This window comes from Panthera uncia, assembly GCF_023721935.1.
Source record: "Panthera uncia isolate 11264 chromosome C1 unlocalized genomic scaffold, Puncia_PCG_1.0 HiC_scaffold_3, whole genome shotgun sequence".
Classification (NCBI taxonomy): domain Eukaryota; kingdom Metazoa; phylum Chordata; class Mammalia; order Carnivora; family Felidae; genus Panthera; species Panthera uncia.
The window spans coordinates 23,276,985-23,296,981 of NW_026057584.1; the positions used below are offsets into that span (position 1 = coordinate 23,276,985).

Below are 19,997 nucleotides of genomic sequence, written 5' to 3' on the forward strand. Positions count from 1 at the left end.
TGAATTCTCACTCTGCCACTCATGTGTCTTTGAATACCCATTAAACAGGCTCATCTCAGATTTCCTCACAGGCAAAAGAAGTAATTTCACAGAATTATTGTAATAATTGCACAAAGTAACATTCATGTTGTAAGCCATATAACAAAATATATAGTCTATTATCTATAGCTATAGTCTGGTTCTATCCTCTTTAATGTGTAACAGCAGCTATTTACACAATTCAAACTAATGTTTTCTAATGTTAAGTAATAATAACTAATTTAGCTAAAATTATTCAATTATTTTATTTAAGTTATTAGAGTATCATGTCTACACTTGCAAAATGAAGTTTGTCTTATATAAGCAATGAGCAAAATCTCAAAAATCCTAATACACTATTCACTCGTAACAACAATTTTGGTATTCTTATTGATGGGTTTTTCTCACCTAGAAAATCATGAGGATTGAAACTGTGTCTGTATTATCTTACAAGAATAGTTGTGCCCATGGGTGTTCAATAAATATTTGCAGATGATAGTCTGACTGTCAGCTTGATCTTGAGGAAACCACTTAATCACTCTGAGACTCTTGGGTTACTCTTCAGTAAAATGGTTCTAATACCAATGCTGAAGAATTATTTTAAAAATTAATGTAAATGTGGAGGGAGTCAAGATGGTGGAATAGCATGGAAGTTTTTTCTGTGTCTCACATCCATGAAATACAGCCAGACCAACACTAAACCATCCTGCACACCTAGAAAACTGATCTGAGGATTAACACAACAATCTGCACAACCTGAACCACAGAACTCAGCAGGTACATGGCACGGAGAGGTGAACTTGGGGACAGAGAAGCCGCGGAGGGCAGGGACGTGCTTTTTCATGTAGAGAGAGGACAGAGACAGTGGAGAGAATATGGGAAAAGCACCCCTCCCCAAAAGCAGCTGGAGAGAAAGTGGAAAATTGGAAACAGCCGCAGGGACTGAACTAAAAAGGGAGAAAGGAGAGGGTTTAAATTCCATTAACACTGTAAACAGAGGGAGCGCAGAGTCTGCAACTCTGCAGCTCGATAACTGGCGGTGCTCTGGTGGGAAGGGTGAATCCCCAGGAGCAGAGTGGGGTGTGGGAGGTTCTCAAGCCACACGGGGAGAAGCAGTTCCACTGCTAGAAGGACATTTGGTAGAGGCTATGAGGCAACCTGGGCCCAGCAGACCCCAGAGAATGGCCACATTCAAATAGTGCTGGAACAAGGCCATTAAGGGTGAAGCCTGGTGCCAGATGTGTGCTGTGATTTTCCATAATCCCTGAAACGCTGCTGCTACACTATCTTGTGAACTTTTTCTGGGGAGGGCTGGCACCTGGCTGAAGTCTCTGGGCAAAGGCAGCAGCAAGATCCTGTGAACTCTCCTGAGTGTGGCCGGTATTCAGCCATTGCTCAGTGAGACCCTCCGCAGCAGGGAGGAACGGGTCAAAGCTGCAGTCCCTCAGAAGTAAGGAGCCAGGAAATCAGCCACATCTGAGACAAAACTCTGGAGAGAGGTACTACCTGGGGCTTGGTCACGGACAGTGTAAAAGTGGGGAGTGGATGAAAGCTGAAGACAAAGGATAGGTGCAGGATTGCTGATCAAGGAGAAAAGAGTTCCGATACCACAGACTGCATAGCTGGGTGATGGCATTTTCACCGCTTCCGCCCATGCGCATATGCACCTACAAGTGCCACAACAATCCACCCCAGCAGGCTAGCAGCACCATCTAGTGGAGAACAGAGCCATTACACTAAGCCCTGCCCAACTGGGGCAACCTTGCCCTTCAAGAACAGAAGTCTCACTGCCTGCTTAGTTTATGGACTATAAAGTGCTTCCTGAACTGACTTCCAGGGGAAAATAAAGTAACTTCAGTCATATTTCAGTCTGTTAGCAGGTACATCCATTCAATTTTCTTTCTTTTTTTAATTTCTTTTTTAAATTTTTTCTCTTTTTTCATTTCTTTTCTTTTTCTTGAATACAGAAAGAGAAAAAAATCATCGTTATTTTCAATTTTTATTAAAAATATTTTTTTCATTTTTCACTATATTTTTTACTTTTGTGTAAATGTTTTTTAAATTCTATTTTACTTCCATCATTTTATTTTAGTCTACTTCGGTGTATTCATTTTTTCCAATTTTCAAATGATTTGCTTTTTTTTTTCTCTTTTGCATTTCTTTTCTTTTTCTTGAATACAGAAAGAAAAAATTTATTTTTATTTTTAATAATTATTAAAAATATTTTTATTTATTTTTTTAATTATATTTTTTACTTTTGTGTAATTTTTTTCAAATTCTAGTTTACTTCCATCATTTCATTTTTGTCTACTTCAATGTATTCATTTTCTTCAAATTTTCCAACAATTACCTTTTTTTTTCTTTTTTCCCCTTTTTTCTCTAATCTATCAAGCCACTTTCAACACCCAGACCAAAACACACCTAGGATATAGCATCATTTATTTGATTTTGTGTGTGTGTGTGTCTAATTATTTTAATTTTAATATTTTTTAATTTTAATTTTTTCTATCTCAATTCCTTTTCTCCCTTCAAAATGATGAAACAAAGGAATTCACCCCAAAAGAAAGAGCAGTAAGAAACGACAGCCAGGGACTTAACCAACACAGATACAAGCAAGATGTCTGAACCAGAATTTAGAATCTCGATAATAATACTAGCTGGAGTCAAAAGTAGATCAGAATCCCTTTCTGCAGAGATAAAAGAAGTAAAAACTAGTCAGGATGAAATAAAAAAATGCTATAACTGAGCTGCAATCATGAATGGATGCCACAGCAGCAAGGATGGATGAGGCAGAACAGAGAATCAGTGATATAGAGGATAAACTTATGGAGAATAACGAAGCAGAAAAAATGAGGGAGATTAAGGCAAAAGAGCATGATTTAAGAATTAGAGAGATCAGTGACTCATTAAAAAGGAACAACATCAGAATCATAGGTGTCCCAGAAGAGGAAGAAACAGAAATAGGGGTAGAAGGGTTATGTGACCAAATCATAGCAAAAAGTTTCCTAACCTGGGGAAAGAACAGACATCAAAATCCAGGAAGCACAGAGGACTCCCATTAGATTCAACAAAAACCGACCATAAACAAGGCATATCACAGTCAAATTCACCAAATAGGCAAAGAGAGAATCATGAAAGCAGCAAGGGAATAAACGTCCTTAACCTACAAGGGAAGACAGATCATGTTTGCAGCAACCTAGCCAGAGAAACTTGGCAGGCCAGAAAGGAGTGGCAGGATATACTCACTGTGCTGAATCAAAAAAATATGCAGCCAAGAATTCTTTACCCTGCAAGACTGTCATTCAAAATAGAAGGAGAGATAAAAAGTTTCCCAGACAAACAAAAATTAAAGGAGTTTGTGACCACTAAAACAGCCTTGCAAGAAATTTTGAGGGGGACTCTCTGAGGGGAGAAAAGATGAAAATATAAAAACATATATACATACATAAATACATACATACATACATACATACCAAAAGCAACAAAGATTAGAAAGGACCAGAGAACACCACCAGAAACTCCAACTCTACAAGCCACATAATGGCAATAAATTCATATACTTCACCACTCACTCTAAAGGTCAATGAACTCAGTGCTCCAATCAAAAGACATAGGGTAACAGAATGGATAAGAAAACAAGATCCATCTACATGCTGTTTACAAGAGACCCACTTCAGACCTAAAGACACCTTCAAATTGAAAGTAAGGGGATGGAGAACCATCTATCATACTAATGGTCAACAAAAGAAAGCTGGAGTAGCCATAATTATATCAGACAATCTAGACTTTAAAATAAAGACTGTATTGGAGAAGAGGGGAAGATGGCGGCTTAGGAGGACGCTGGGCTCACCGCGTCCTGCTGATCACTTGGATTCCACCTACACCTGCCTAAATAACCCAGAACACTGCCAGAAGACTAGCACAACGGATTCTCTGGAACCAAGCACAGACGAGAGGCCCACGGAAGAGGGTAGGAAGGGCGAAGAGGTGGTGCGCCCTACACGGACTGGCGGGGGGGAGCCGGGGCGGAGGGGCAGCCTGCCAGCCAAACAGAGGCCCCGAGTCTGGCTTGCAAAAGCGGAGGGGCCAGACGGAGTATGTTTGGACAGCAAGTGGGACTTAACATCTGGAAGGTTATAAGCTAACAGATCTGCTCGGAGAACGGGAGGGCTGGAGGACAACGGGAGGGAGAGTTGTTGAGCCCCGGACAACAGAGCTCAGCTTGGTGGGGTACAAAGGCAACTCACCAGCACCATCTCCCTCGCCCATCCCCCAGCCAAAATCCCAAAGGGAACCAGTTCCTGCCAGGGAACTTGCTTGCACTGCACAAACACCCAACGCTGTGCTTCTGCGGATCCATCCCTCCGGCGGTAGGTCTGACTCCCTCCTGGTGCCACAGGGCCCCTCTGAAGTGGATCACTGAAGGATAAGTGAGCTGAGCCTACCCCTTCCGCCCATGTGCACCTTGCTGATCCACCCCAGCTAATACGCCAGATCTCCAGCACCAAAAGCCTGGCAGTGTGCAAGTAGCCCAGACGGGCCACACCACCCCACAGTGAATCCCGCCCCTAGGAGAGGGAAAGAGAAGGCACACAACAGTCTGACTGTGGACCCAGCAGTGGGCTGGGGGCAGACATCAGGTCTGACTGCAGCCCCGCCCACCAACACAAGTTATTCAAGACAGCACAGGGGAAGTGCCCTGAAGTTCCTCACCACTCCAGGAACTATCGAAAATGACGAAACGGAAGAAATCCCCTCAAAAAAACCTCCAGGAAATAACGACAGCTAATGAACTGATCAAAAAATGATTTAAACAATATAACAGAAAGTGAATTTAGAATAATAGTCATAAAATTAATCGCTGGGCTTGAAAACAGTATAAAGGACAGCAGACAATCTATTGCTACAGAGATCAAGGGACTAAGAAACAGCCAGGAGGAGCTAGAAAATGTATAAATGAGCTGCAAAATAAAATGGAGATGACCACAGCTTTAATTGAAGAGGCAAAGGAGAGAAAAGGTGAACTAGAAGATAAAATCATGGAAAAAGAGGAAGGTGAGAAAAAGAGAGACAAAAAAATCCAGGAGTATGAGGGGAAAATTAGAGAACTAAGTGATGCACTAAAGAGAAATAATCTACGCATAATTGGTATTCCAGAGGAGGAAGAGAGAGGGAAAGGTGCTCAAGGTATACTTGAAGAAATCATAGCTGAGAAATTCCATGATCTGGGGAAGGAAAAAGGCATTGAAATCCAAGAGGCACAGAGAACTCCCTTCAGACGTAACTTGAATTGATCTTCTGCATGACATATCATGTGAAACTGGCAAAATACAAGAATAAAGAGAAAATTCTGAAAGCAGCAAGGGATAAACACGCTCTAACATATAAAGGGAGACCGATAAGACTTGTGACGGATCTCTCTACTGAAACTTGGCAGGTCAGAAAGGAATGGCAGGAAATCTTCAATGTGATGAACAGAAAAATATGCAGCCGATAATCCTTTATCCAGCTGTCTGTCATTCAGAATAGAAGGAGAGATAAAGGTCTTCCCAAACAAACAAAAACTGAAGGAATTCGACACCACTAAACAGCCCTACAAGAGATCCTAAGGGGGATCCTGTGAAACAAAGTACCAGGCAAATTGCTACAAGCATGAAACCTATGGACATCACAATGACTCTAAACCCGTATCTTTCTATAATAACACTGAACGTAAATGGACTAAATGCGCCAACCAAAAGACATAGGGTATCAGAATGGGTAAAAAAACAAGACCCATCTATTTGCTGTCTACAAGAGACTCATTTTAGACCTCAGGACACCTTCAGATTGAAAGTGAGGGGATGGAGAACTATTTATCATGCTACTGGAAGTCAAAACAAAGCTGGAGTAGCCATACTTATATCAGACAAACTAGACTTTAAATTAAAGGCTGTAACAAGAGATGAAGAAGGGCATTATATAATAATTACAGGGTCTATCCATCAGGAAGAGCTAATAGTTATAAATGTCTATGCGCTGAATACCGGAGCCCCCAAATATATAAAACAATTACTCGCAAACATAAGCAACCTTATTGATAAGAATGTGGTAGTTGCAGGGGACTTTAACATTCCACTTACAGAAATGGATAGATCATCTAGACACACGGTCAATAAAGAAACAAGGGCCCTGAATGATACATTGGATCAGATGGACTTGACAGATATAGTTAGAACTCTGCATCCCAAAGCAACAGAATATACTTTCTTCTCGAGTGCACATGGAACTTTCTCAAAGATAGATCACATACTAGGTCACAAAACAGCCCTTCATAAGTATACAAGAATTGAGATCATACCATTCATACTTTCAGACCACAATGCTATGAAGCTTGAAATCAACCACAGGGAAAAGCCTGGAAAACCTCCAAAAGCATGGAGGTTAAAGAACACCCTACTAAAGAATGAATGAGTAAACCAGGCAATTAGAGAAGAAATTAAAAAATATATGGAAATAAAGGAAAATTAAAATACAACAATCTAAACGCTTTGGGATGCAGTGAAGGCAGTCCTAAGAGGAAAATACATCACAATCCAGGCCTATCTCCAGAAACAAGAAAAATCCCAAATACAAAATCTAGCAGCACACCTAAAGGAAATAGAAACAGAACAGCAAAGACACCCTAAACCCAGCAGAAGAAGAGAAATAATAAGATCAGAGCAGAGAAAAAACATATAGAATCTTTAAAAACTGTAGAGCAGATCAATGAAACCAAGAGCTGGTTTTTTTGAAAAAATAAACAAAACTGACAAACCTCTAGCCAGCCTTCTCAAAAAAAAAAGGGAGATGACCCAAATAGGTAAAATCATGAATGAAAATGGAATTATTACAACCAATACCTCAGATATACAAGCAATTACCAGGGAATACTATGAAAAATTATATGCCAACAAACTGGACAACCTGGAAGAAATGGATAAATTCCTAAACACCCACACTCTTCCAAAACTCAATCAGGAGGAAATAGAAAGCTTGAACAGACCCATAACCAGCGAAGAAACTGAATCAGTTATCAAAAGTCTCCCAACAAATAACAGTCCAGGACCAGATGGCTTCCCAGGGGAGTTCTACCAGACATTTAAAGCAGAGATAATACCTATCCTTCTCAAGCTATTCCAAGAAATAGAAAGGGAAGGAAAACTTCCAGACTCATTCTATGAAGCCAGTATTACTTTGATTCCTAAACCAGACAGAGACCCAGTAAAAAAAGAGAACTATAGGCCAATATCCCTGATGAATATGGATGCAAAAATTCTTAATAAGATACTAGCAAATCGAATTCAACGGCATATAAAAAGAATTATTCACCATGATCAAGTGGGATTCATTCCTGGGATGCAGGGCTGGTTCAACATTCACAAATCAATCAATGTGATACATCACCTTAATAAAAGAAAAGATAAGAACCATATGATCCTATCAATCGATACAAAAAAGGCATTTGACAAAATTCAGCATCCTTTCTTAATAAAAACCCTTGAGAAAGTCAGGATAGAAGGAACATACTTAAACATTATAAAAGCCATTTATGAAAAACCCACAGCTAACATCATCCTCAACGGGGAAAAACTGAGAGCTTTCCCCCTGAGATCAGGAACATGACAGGGATGTCCACTCTCACCGATGTTGTTTAACATAGTGTTGGAAGTTCTAGCATCAGCAATCAGACAACAAAAGGAATTCAAAGACATCAAAATTGGAAAAGATGAAGTCAAGCTTTCACTTTTTGCAGATGACATGATATTATACATGGAGAACCCGATAGACTCCACCAAAAGTCTGCTAGAACTGATACATGAATTCAGCAAAGTTGCAGGATACAAAATCAATGTACAGAAATCAGTTGCATTCTTATACACTAACAATGAAGCAACAGAAAGACAAATAAAGAAACTGATCCCATTCACAATTGCAACAAGAAGCATAAAATTCTTAGGAATAAATCTAACCAAAGATGTACAAGATCTGTATGCTGAAAACTATAGAAAGCTTACGAAGGAAATTGAAGAAGATATAAAGAAATGGAAAAACATTCCATGCTCATGGATCGGAAGAATAAATATTGTCAAATGTCAATAGTACCAAAGCTATCTACACATTCAATGCAATCCCAATCAAAATTGCACCAGCATTCTTCTCGAAACTAGAACAAGCAATCCTAAAATTCACATGGAACCACAAAAGGCCCCGAGTAGCCAAAGTAATTTTGAAGAAGACCAAAGCAGGAGGCATCACAATCCCAGACTTTAGCCTCTACTACAAAGCTGTAATCAGCAAGATAGCATGGTATTGGCACAAAAACAGACACATAGACCAATGGAATAGAGTAGAAACCCCAGAACTAGACCCACAAATGTATGGCCACCTCATCTTTGACAAAGCAGGAAAGAACATCCAATGGAAAAAAGACAGTCTCTTTAACAAATGGTGCTGGGAGAACTGGACAGCAACATGCAGAAGGTTGAAACTAGACCACTTTCTCACACCATTCACAAAAGTAAACTCAAAATGGATAAAGGACCTGAATGTGAGACAGGAAACCATCAAAATCCTAGAGGAGAATGCAGGAAAAGACCTCTCTGACCTCAGCCATAGCAATCTCTTACTCGACACATCCCCAAAGGCAAGGGAATTAAAAGCAAAAATGAACTACTGGGACCTTATGAAGATAAAAAGCTTCTGCACAGCAAAGGAAACAACTAACAAAACTAAAAGGCAACAAACAGAATGGGAAAAGATATTTGCAAATGACATATCGGACAAAGGGCTAGTATCCAAAATCTATAAACAAACTCCACACCTGAAAAACAAATAATCCAGTGAAGAAATGGGCAGAAAACATGAATAGACACTTCTCTAAAGAAGACATCCGGATGGCCAACAGGCACATGAAAAGATGTTCAACGTCGCTCCTTATCAGGAAAATACAAATCAAAACCACACTCAGATATCACCTCACGCCAGTCAGAGTAGCCAAAATGAACAAATCAGGAGACTCTAGATGCTGGAGAGGATGTGGAGAAACAGGAACCCTCTTGCACTGTTGGTGGGAATGCAAATTGGTGCAGCCACTCTGGAAAGCAGTGTGGAGGTTCCTCAGAAAATTAAAAATAGACCTACCCTATGACCCAGCAATAGCACTGCTAGGAATTTACCCAAGGGATACAGGAGTACTGATGCATAGGGGCACTTGTACTCCAATGTTCATAGCAGCACTCTCAACAATAGCTAAATTGTGGAAAGAGCCTAAATGTCCATCAAGTGATGAATGGATAAAGAAATTGTGGTGTATATACACAACGGAGTACTACGTGGCAATGAGAAAGAATGAAATATGGCCCTTTGTAGCAACATGGATGGAACTGGAGAGTGTGATGCTAAGTGAAATAAGCCATACAGACAGACAGATACCATATGTTTTCACTCTTATGTGGATCCTGAGAAACTAACAGAAATTCATGGGGGTGGGGAAGGAAAAAAAAAGAGGTTAGAGAGGGAGAGAGCCAAAGCATAAGAGACTCTTAAAAACTGAGAACAAACTGAGGGTTGATGGGGGATGGGAGGGTGGGGAGGGTGGGTGATGGGTATTGAGGAGGGCATCTTTTTGGATGAGCACTGGGTGTTGTTTGGAAACCAATTTGACAATAAATTTCATATATTGAAAAAAATAAAATAAAATAAAGTAAACTTTAAAAAAATAATAAAATAAAATAAAATAAAGTAAAATAAAGACTGTATCAGGAGATGAAGAAGGGCATTAAATCATAATTAAGGGGTCTATCCACCAAGAAGACCTAATAATCGTAAAAATTTATTGCACCAAATGTGAAAGCACACAAATATATAAATCAATTAATCACAAACATAAAGGAACTCATTGATAGTAATACCATAATGGTAGAAGACTTCAACACCCCACTCATAGCAATGGACAGATCATCTAATCAAAAAATCAACAAGGAAACAATGACTTTGAATGACACACTGGACTAGATGGACTTAACAGATATATTCAGAACATTTCATCCTAAAGCAGAAGAATACACATTCTTCTCCAGTGCACATGAAATGCTCTCCAGAATAGATCACATACTGCAACAAAAATAAACCTTCAACCAGTACAAAAAGACCGAGATCATACTGTGCATATTTTCAGACCACAATGCTATGAAACTCAAAATCAACCACAAGAAAAAATTTGGAAAGGTAACAAATATTTGGAGACTGAAGAACATCCTCCTAAAGAATGAATGGACTAACCAAGAAGTTAAAGAGGAAATTAAAAAGTATATGGAAGCCCATGAAAATGGTAACACCACAACCCAAAACCTCTGGGATGCAGCAAAGGTGGTCATAAGAGGAAGTATATAGCAATCCAGGCCTTCCTAAAGAAGGAAGAAAGATCTCAGATACACAACCTAACCTTATGCCTTAAAGAGCTGGAAAAGGAACAGCAAATAAAACCCCAAACCAGCAATAGACAGGAAATAATAAAGATTGTAGCAGAAATTAATGCTATCGAAACAAAAAAAAATAGTAGAACAGATCAGTGAAACCAGAAGCTGGTTCTTTGAAAGAATAAACAAAACTGATAAACCACTAGCCAGTGACAGTTTGATCAAAAACAAAAAGGAAAGGACCCAAATTAGTAAAATCAAGAATGAAAGAAGAATGATCACAACCAACCAACACAGCAGAAATAAAAACAATAATAAGAGACTATTACGAGCAATTATATGCCAATAAAATGAGCAATCTGGAATAAATGGGCAAATTCCTAGAAACATTTACACTACCAAAACTTAAACAAGAAGAAATAGAAAATTTGAACAGACCCATAACCTGTAAGGATATCAAATTAGTTATCAAAAATCTGCCAAAAAACAAGAGTCCAGGGCCAGATGGATTTCCAGGGGAATTCTACCAAAAATTTAAGGAAGAGTTAACACCTATTCTCTTAAAGCTGTTCCAAAAAATAGAAATGGAAGGAAAACTTCTAAACTCTTTCTATGAAGCCAGCATGACCTTGATTCCAAAACCAGAGACCCCACTAAAAAGGAAAACTATAGACCAATTTTCCTGATGAACATGGATGCAAAAATTCTCAACAAGATATTAGCCAACTGGATCCTACAATACATTAAAAAAATTATTCACCATAACCAAGTGGGATTTATACCTGAGATGCAGGGCTGATTCAATAGCCGCAGAACAATTAACGTGATTCATCACATCAACAAAAGAAAGGGCAAGAACCATATGATCCTCTCATTAGATGCAGAGAAAGCATTCAACAAAATACAGCATCCTTTCTTGATAAAAACCATCAAGAAAGTAGGGATAGAAGCAGTATACCTTGAGATCATAAAAGCCATATATGAACGACCCAATGCTAATATCATCCTCAATGGGGAAAAACTGAGAGCTTTCCCCCTAAGGTCAGGAACAAGACAGGGATGTCCACTCTTGCCACTGTTATTTAACATAGTATTGGAAGTCTTAGCCTCAGCAATCAGACAACACAAAGAAATAAAAGGCATCAAATCGGCCAGGAAGAGGTAAAACTTTCACTCTTCGCAAATGACATGATGCTCTATTTGGAAAACCCTAAATATTCCACCAAAAAACTGCTAGAACTGATTCACGAATTCAGCAAAGTTGCAGGATATAAAATCAACGCACAGAAATAGGTTGCATTCCTATACACCAGCAATGAAGCAACATAAAGAGAAATCAAGGAATCGATCCCATTTATAGTTGCACCAAAAACCATAAAATACCTAGGAATAAATCTAACTAAAGAAGTGAAAAATCTGGACACTGAAAACTGTAGAAAGCTTATTAAAGAAATTGAAGAAGACACAAAATTGAAAAAAGATTCCATACTCCTGGATAGGAAGAACAAATACTGTTAAAATGTTGACACTACTCAAAGCAATCTACATATTCAATGCAATCCCTATCAAAATAACACCAGCATTCTTCACAGAGCTAGAACAAATATTCCTAAAATTTGTATGGAACCAGAAAAGACCCCGAATAGCCAAAGCAATCTTGAAAAAGAAAACCAAAGCAGGAGGCATCACAATCCCAGACTTCAAGCTATACCTCAAAGCTGTAATCATCAAGACAGTATGTTACTGGCACAAGAACAGACACTCAGATCAACGGAACAGAATAGAGAACCCAGAAATGGACCCACAAATGTATGGCCAACTAATCTTTGACAAAGCATGAAATAATAACCAATGGAATAAAGACAGTCTCTTCAGCAAGTGGTGCTGGGAAAACTGGACAGCAACATGCAGAAAAATGAGCCTGGACCACTTTCTTACACCATACACAAAAATAAACTCAAAATGGATGAAAGACCTCAATGTAAGACAGGAAGCCATCAAAATGCTTGAGGAGAAAGCAGGCAAAAACCTCTTTGATCTTGGCCACAGCAACTTCTTACTCAACACTTCTCCTGAGGCAAGGGAAACAAAAGCAAAAATGAACTACTGGGATCTCATCAAAATAAAAACCTTCTGCACAGCAAAGGAAACAATCAGCAAAACTAAAAGGCAACCAACAGAATGGGAGAAGATATTTGCAAATGACTTATCAGATAAAGGGTTCGTATCCAAAATCTATAAAGAACTTATCAAATTCAACACCCCCCCCAAAAAAAATAATCCAGTGAAGAAATGGGCAAAAGACATGAATAGACACTTCTCCAAAGAAGACATTCAGATGGCCAACCGACACATGAAAAAATGCTCAACATCACTCATCATCAGGGAAATACAAATCAAAACCACAAGGAGATACCACCTCACACCAGTCAGAATGGCTTAAATTAACAACTCAGGCAACAACAGATGTTGGCGAGGATTAGGAGAAAGAGGATCTCTTTAGTATTGTTGGTGGCAATGCAAGCTGGTGCAGCCACTCTGGAAAACAGTATCGAGGTTCTTCAAAAAACTAAAAATAGAACTACCCTACAACCCAGCAATTGCACTACTAGGGATTTATCCAAGGGATACAAGTGTGCTGTTTCAAAGGGTCACATGTACCCCCATGTTTATAGCAGCACTATCAACAATAGCCAAAGTATGGAAAGAGCCCAAATGTCCATAGAGATGGATGAATGTATAAAGAAAATGTGATATATATATATGTATATATATGTATATATATATATATGTGTGTATATATATATATATATATATGCACACACACACACAATGTAACTAGAGGGTATTATGCTAAGCAAAATTAGAGAAAGACAAAAATCATATGACTTCACTCATATGAGGACTTTAAGAGACAAAACAGATGAACATAAGGGTAGGGAACAAAAATAATATAAAAACAGGGAGGCGGAAAAAACATAAGAGACTCACAAATATGGAGGACAAATAGAGGGTTACCGGAAGGGGTGTGTGAGGGGGGATGGGCTAAATGGGTAAGGGGCACTAAGGAATTTACTCCTGAAATCATTGTTGCACTATATGCTAACTAATTTGTATGTAAATTAAAATAAAATAATAAAATAAAATAACATAACATAAAATAAAATAAAATAAATGTAAATGTAAAAAGCAACTTAGCATAGTCATCAACAACTGAGAAGTTCAAAGAAAACATTAATTTTTCTGCCCCACCCTCTACTCCATAATTGGGTAAAATGTTATGAAACTAACTGCAAAACTTGGTGTTTTCTAACATAATTTCAATCATAAATTCTCTTTGCTATAAGCATAAAGTATGCACTGACTGTGCAATATTAACCAATCTTTATACCCTAATGCCCCATAATGTCTTATGAAATCATAATAGGGAGTTTTATAGATGAACTAATAGAAGAGTAAACCTTTTCAAATATAAATGTCAAATTTATGTAATGACATACATGGGATTGTTCCCAACCTTCGTGATCAAGCAGATGAACAGAGTGCATACTGTGAGTTCAAGATTCAGGCATTCTGTTTTCAAAGAAAGTGACAGGGCTGTTGTGATGGGTATTCATTCTCTGATGCCTCCAGAGGACTGAAGACAGAAAGGGCCAGACATCTGCAATAGGCTAGGCATGAAAGGTTTAACTGAGAAGAATTTTAAGTCAATTGCTCCTCCTCTTTTTCTTCAGATTGACTGAAGCCTATTGATTCCCATCATTGATTGTCTTCTGGTTCAGGATAAGATGGGAAAAGGAAAAGATATTTCATGTATCTCATTATGATCTTTGCATCCCTCACACTGTAATTTGTTATACAAGTCCAGGTAGTATGAGAATGTAATCAACCACTGCAGGGCATTTAAAATTCTAGTGAATACTAAGAATACTGATAATTTTATGCTAGCAAACAGATCTAATCCCTATTCCCCTCACCTCTACCCAAAAAGATTTCAATGAGTAAGTTGTTTTGGAGGACACTATTTACCATACCTGGCATTCAGAATATTCTTCCAACAAAACACAAGAATGGGACTTAAAGTGGGTTGTTATTCTGTTTTCAAAGCTAGAGGATCTCTTGTTTCTTGACCACACTGTGTCAAAAAGAGATTGAAAGGTAGGAATCACCATAACTCAGAGTATCTGTTTAGAATCTTGAGATGAATGCTTACATTCTTAGCTTATACTAAGCAATCCTCTCTCACACTCTATTCCAATTTTCTTCCCTATAGGGGGAAGAATATGAAAAGTTATTCATGCATCAACCAGATATTATTGAGCATCTATTATGTATCAAATACTATGGAATAGCAGGGGAAATAAAAAGGAAAAATATCCTGGCCTCCATTAAAAAATGTATTCTAGAAGAGAGGCAGAGAATAAAAACTTCAAGAGAAATAGTGTGAAGGAGAAGACAAAACCAGAGAAAGTAGATAAGAGGTACCAGAGAACGTTTATAATATTTTGACAAGAAAGGCTTCTTTCTTCTTTCTTCTTTCTTTTCTTTTTGACAAGAAAGCTTCTCATTAAGAAGCTATCATATGGATAAGATCTAAAGTAGGCAAAGGAGGGGCGCCTGGGTGGCTCAGTCGGTTGAACGTCCGACTTCAGCTCAGGTCACGATCTCACGGTTCATGAGTTCGAGCCCCGTGTCAGGCTCTGGGCTGATGGCTCAGAGCCTGGAGGCTGCTTCCGATTCTGTGTCTCCCTTTCTCTCTGCCCCTCCCCCATTCATGCTCTGTCTCTCTCTGTCTCAAAAATAAATAAACATTAAAAATTTTTTTTAAAGTAGGCAAAGGAAAAAACAATATAGACTTTTGAGAGAATATTATTCTAGGCAGCAGATTGGCAATTGCAAAGGCCCTGATGAAGAAATTATCTGGTCTATTCAAAGAAGACCAGTTATTCCTGGGGTAGAGTGAACAAGGAGTAGAGTATCATGAGATGAAGTTAGAGAGTTAACAGGGCTCTTAATCACGTAAGAGTTTGTTGGTTATTAAGGACTTTAATAACCTTTGTTTTAAGTTAAATAAAGAGCCAATGGGTTTTGTGAGCATAAGGGTAAGATCTGACTATATTTTAATGGGATTGCTTTGGCTACTCTTTTGAGGATAGACTTGGCTGAGTTTGAAGGGGAACAAAGGCATAAACAGAGAGACTAGTTAGGAGGCTATTTTAATCAGTGATATGCAGTGTTGGCTTGAAGTATAAGTGGAGATGGAGAGGAGTGGTCAGATACTGCATATAGTCTGAAGGAAGACCAATAGGTTTCCCTAATAAAATATTCATCATGGAAGAACGAGAGGACTCAAGATTTCTGAGATTTTTGAATAAAATACCTGGGCAAAAGGAGTTAGGAAACTAAATGAAATAGGAAAGAAGTAGGTCAGGGGCTTATATCTGCCATAGCAAGTTTGAAATGTCTTTTAAAGATGTAAAGTAAGAAGTTGAAGTTCAGAGGAGGTATCCTGGCTGAAGATAAACATCAGAAAATCAAGAAGTTAAGAGTGGATATAATTCTAAGAGGGGGAGGAAAGAAAAATTCCAATCAGGCACTTAAAATTTTAGATGTTTATATCTTATGTGAAAAATGTATTAATCTTGAGATTTCCTCTCTGAACATTATTGAAACAACTGCTAGTTAATTAATACATGTTTGTTAATTAAAAAATAAAAATGATTGGCACATTTAAACTAAAGACGGGACGCATAACAGTTCAGATGAAAAAACTCACCAATTGCTTTAAACCCTCACTCTAATGTTACTGTAGGTATTTAACACATATGAATGTATAATCTATAAGCACAGACACAATTTTGAGATCAATAAACAAATGCCATTGTACATATATATAAAGTAATGCAACTTTTATTACTACTGTCATGATTATATCATCAAGCTATTGCTTCATTGCTTTCAGTGTCCACCTATACAAAATATTGATTGTGGAGAATATCCTAAAAAGCTGTATTAAAAATGGCTAGCTTTCTGTGAACCAAAGAAGGGAAGCTTGCTTTTAAATACAGAAAGAAAAAAAAAGAAAAGAAAAAGATATCCCTGGTTTCCACTGCAAAATGGTAAAATGTTAAGAATATGAAACAAAAGATCTCTACATTTTTAGTCATTTATATACTTGCATAGGTTACCACATATCATTACCTAATGTAATAATAGGATATATGTGAATTACGAAAATGTGTTTCACGGTAGAAAAGTCTATTTCTTGTGGGAATTCTATTAGTAGATTACATAGCAAATTTTCTAAAAAATAGGGTGGTTAATGATGTAGCTATCTGTGAAGTAAATAAAATAGAAGACATAATTCATAGTATTATTAACTAAACACTCCATTTAAGCCAAACAAAGCCATAAAAATGGATTGAAATCCTTTACACTGTATCTAACATAGCTTATCAAGATATTTAAGCTTTTTTTGTTCTTCAATATAATAACCATTACATTTATTTTTCAAGTTGTATAGCATTAGAACAGATTCCTGAATATAAAATCATATAGTAAAAGACATACTATTAATATATGCTCATTGATTTTCAGCTTAATGTCCTTGACTGTTTTATCCCAACCAAAAATATACTTGAAAGTAAAATATTTAAGCATGTTGTGATTAAAATAGGAAAAAAAAGGAAGCCAAAACAAACCAGTCAATACACTTTGAATTAAAAGTGGCAGGAATATTTAAATAAAACTGGTCACAATTACAACACTGAGATATGACAGAGAAGCTAGTTGGGAGTCCCAGCCAAGAGCCTTGGCAACCATGACATGACGTGACTATATCTTAATTGGGAACTGCTTTTCTGTGCCTTTGGTAGTTATACTGAATGGACTTTGAATAGGCAGAGTACATTTTATTTAGAGAATTGGAACCTGAAAGGCTACGAATAAAAATACACATGCACGCATACCTCCAGAATACAACCATCACTACTATCATTAAAAGCTGGTTTAAAAAGCAACATTCAGTTTTTTAGTCTGAAAAGTCTGAGAGAAAATAGGAATCAATCTACACTTTTAATGATGAGAACCATGTGACAGTTTGGATGGAAAAGGAAATGGGGGGGGGGCTGCTGTAGTAGGGATGGGCAGAAAAATGTCCTGAGAGGACAGGGCCCTAAATGATAGGAGAGGTAACATAATCTGAATTTGACTGGAGGACTTGGAAAGATATTCAGTGAGATCTGGGATTCAAGAGATTGCCACTGAGGAGTCTAAGAGAGGGACTGGTTAATCACTCTAGTATGTGAGAAAACTGAACTAGCAACTAGAAGACGTAGTATTCACAATAAATTTAAAAGGACACACATATAGGGAAACAGAGAGGGATGCACTAAAAATACCCAGGGAAGAAAACAAAAGCCTTGAAAACTAAGATGGCAACAGCAACACAGAAGAATTGGCATATGCACAATTTATAAATGTAGAGTCAAAGAGATGACTATGTCTCTAAAGGAAAGTGAATTTAAAAGGCAAGGGAAAGTATTAGAATAGTAAATATAAATCATTGTTCCAGTAATTTATAACAAATGTATAAAATTAAGCTGATAGTTGCAAAAGGCTCCTGGGAGGCTTCTAAGGGTCTGGGGTTTTCCTGGCCTTAATTTTCAGAATGTATGAACTCACTGGAAACTGTTCATGCTCTTCCTTGATTTTTGCTGTAGCCAATCCTCTGGGATCAATGAATAATCAGTTTTATTATCACTTCTGCAAAGTGGCAAAATACATAAGTTTTTTAAAGAGCTGTTCTTTTAAAAAACTGCCTGCCTTGGGGCACTTGGGTGGCTCAGTCGGTTCAGTGAGCGAGCATCAGATTTCGACTCAGGTCATGAAATCATGGCTCATAGGTTTAAGCCCCACATGGAGCTTGCTGCTGTCAGCACAGAGCCCACTTTGGATTCTTCTTCTTCTTCTTCTTCTTCTTCTTCTTCTTCTTCTTCTTCCTTTCTCTCTCTCTCTGCTCCTTCCCCACTTTCTCTCTCAAAAACAAATAAATCTTTCTAAAAAAATAAAAAATGAAAATAAAAAATTGCCTGCTTTATTTATAGTAGGTTTTATTTTCTCTTTAAAAGCACAGTATCGGGAACTTTCCAAAACGCTTGGTGAAAAGCGGAGGAGCAGCTGCCGGGGGAGCTGCGCCCAGCAATGCGCTCCTTCTGCTCCCCCACACCGGCCTCAGCCCCTTCACCAGCTGTAGAAAACAGTGAAAGAAACTACTTACTGTGATGTTTTGTGGGTCAAACCCAATGCCACCCAGGAAGAATTGAAAAAGGCTTACAGGAAATTGGCTTTGAAGTACCACCCTGACAAGAATCCAAATGAAGGAGAGAAGTTTAAACAGATTTCTCAAGCTTTTGAAGTGCTATCTGATGTGAAGAAAAGGTAATTGTATGACAAAGGAGGAGAACAGGCAATTAAAGAAAGTGGAGAAGGTGGTGGTTTTGGCTCCCCCCATGGACATCTTTGATATGTTTTTGAGGGGAGGAAGAAGGATGCAGAGAGAAAGGAGAGGTAAAAATGTTGTGCATCAGTTCTCTGTAACCTTAGAAGATTTATATAATGGTGCAACAAGAAAGCTAGCTCTGCAAAAGAATGTGATTTGCAACAAATGTGAAGGCCGAGGTGGTAAGAAAGGAGCGGTAGAATGTTGTCCCAATTGCAGAGGTACTGGAATGCAAATAAGAATTCATCAGATAGGACCTGGAATGGTTCAGCAAATTCAATCTGTGTGCATGGAGTGCCATGGCCATGGGGAACGGATCAATCCTAAAGATAGATGTTAAAGCTGCAGTGGAAGGAAGATAGTTCAAGAAAAGAAGATTCTAGAAGTTCATATTGACAAAGGCATGAAAGATGGCCAGAAGATAACATTCCATGGTGAAGGAGACCAAGAACCTGGACTGGAACCAGGAGATATTATCGTTGTTTTAGATCAGAAGGACCATGTTGTTTTTACCAGGCGAGGAGAGGATCTTTTCATGTGTATGGACATACAGCTGGTTGAAGCACTGTGTGGCTTTCAAAAGCCAGTATCTACTCTTAACAACAGAACCATTGTCATTACCTCTCATCCAGGTCAGATTGTCAAGCATGGAGATATCAAGTGGGTGCTGAATAAAGGCATGCCAATTTATCATAGACCATATGAAAAGGGTTGCCTAGTCATAGAATTTAAGGTAAACTTTCCTGAGAATGGCTTTCTCTCTCCTAATAAACTCTCTTTGCTGGAAAAACTCCTACCTGAGAGGAAGGAAGTAGAAGAGACTGATGAAATGGACCAGGTAGAACTGGTGAACTTTGATCCAAATCAGGAAAGACTGCGCCATTACAACGGAGAAGCATATGAGGATGATGAACATCACCCTCGGGTTGGTCAGACCTCTTAATGGGGCCAGTGACTAACATTGCTGGTACATGCAGTAGTGAATGAGTGAAGGACTATAATCATAGTTCACTACTTGCTACTATTTTTGTTTAATATTC

At 38.2% G+C, this 19,997-nt stretch overlaps 1 protein-coding gene and 1 pseudogene across 2 annotated transcripts in view; one reads left to right on the forward strand and one right to left on the reverse strand.

The window, feature by feature from the left end:
• SPAG16 (sperm associated antigen 16) overlaps positions 1–19,997 on the reverse strand; it is a 1,017,964-nt gene that overhangs the window by 724,425 nt on the left and 273,542 nt on the right. The window lies entirely within an intron of this gene.
• LOC125911230 (dnaJ homolog subfamily A member 1-like) lies at positions 18,419–19,900 on the forward strand (annotated as a pseudogene).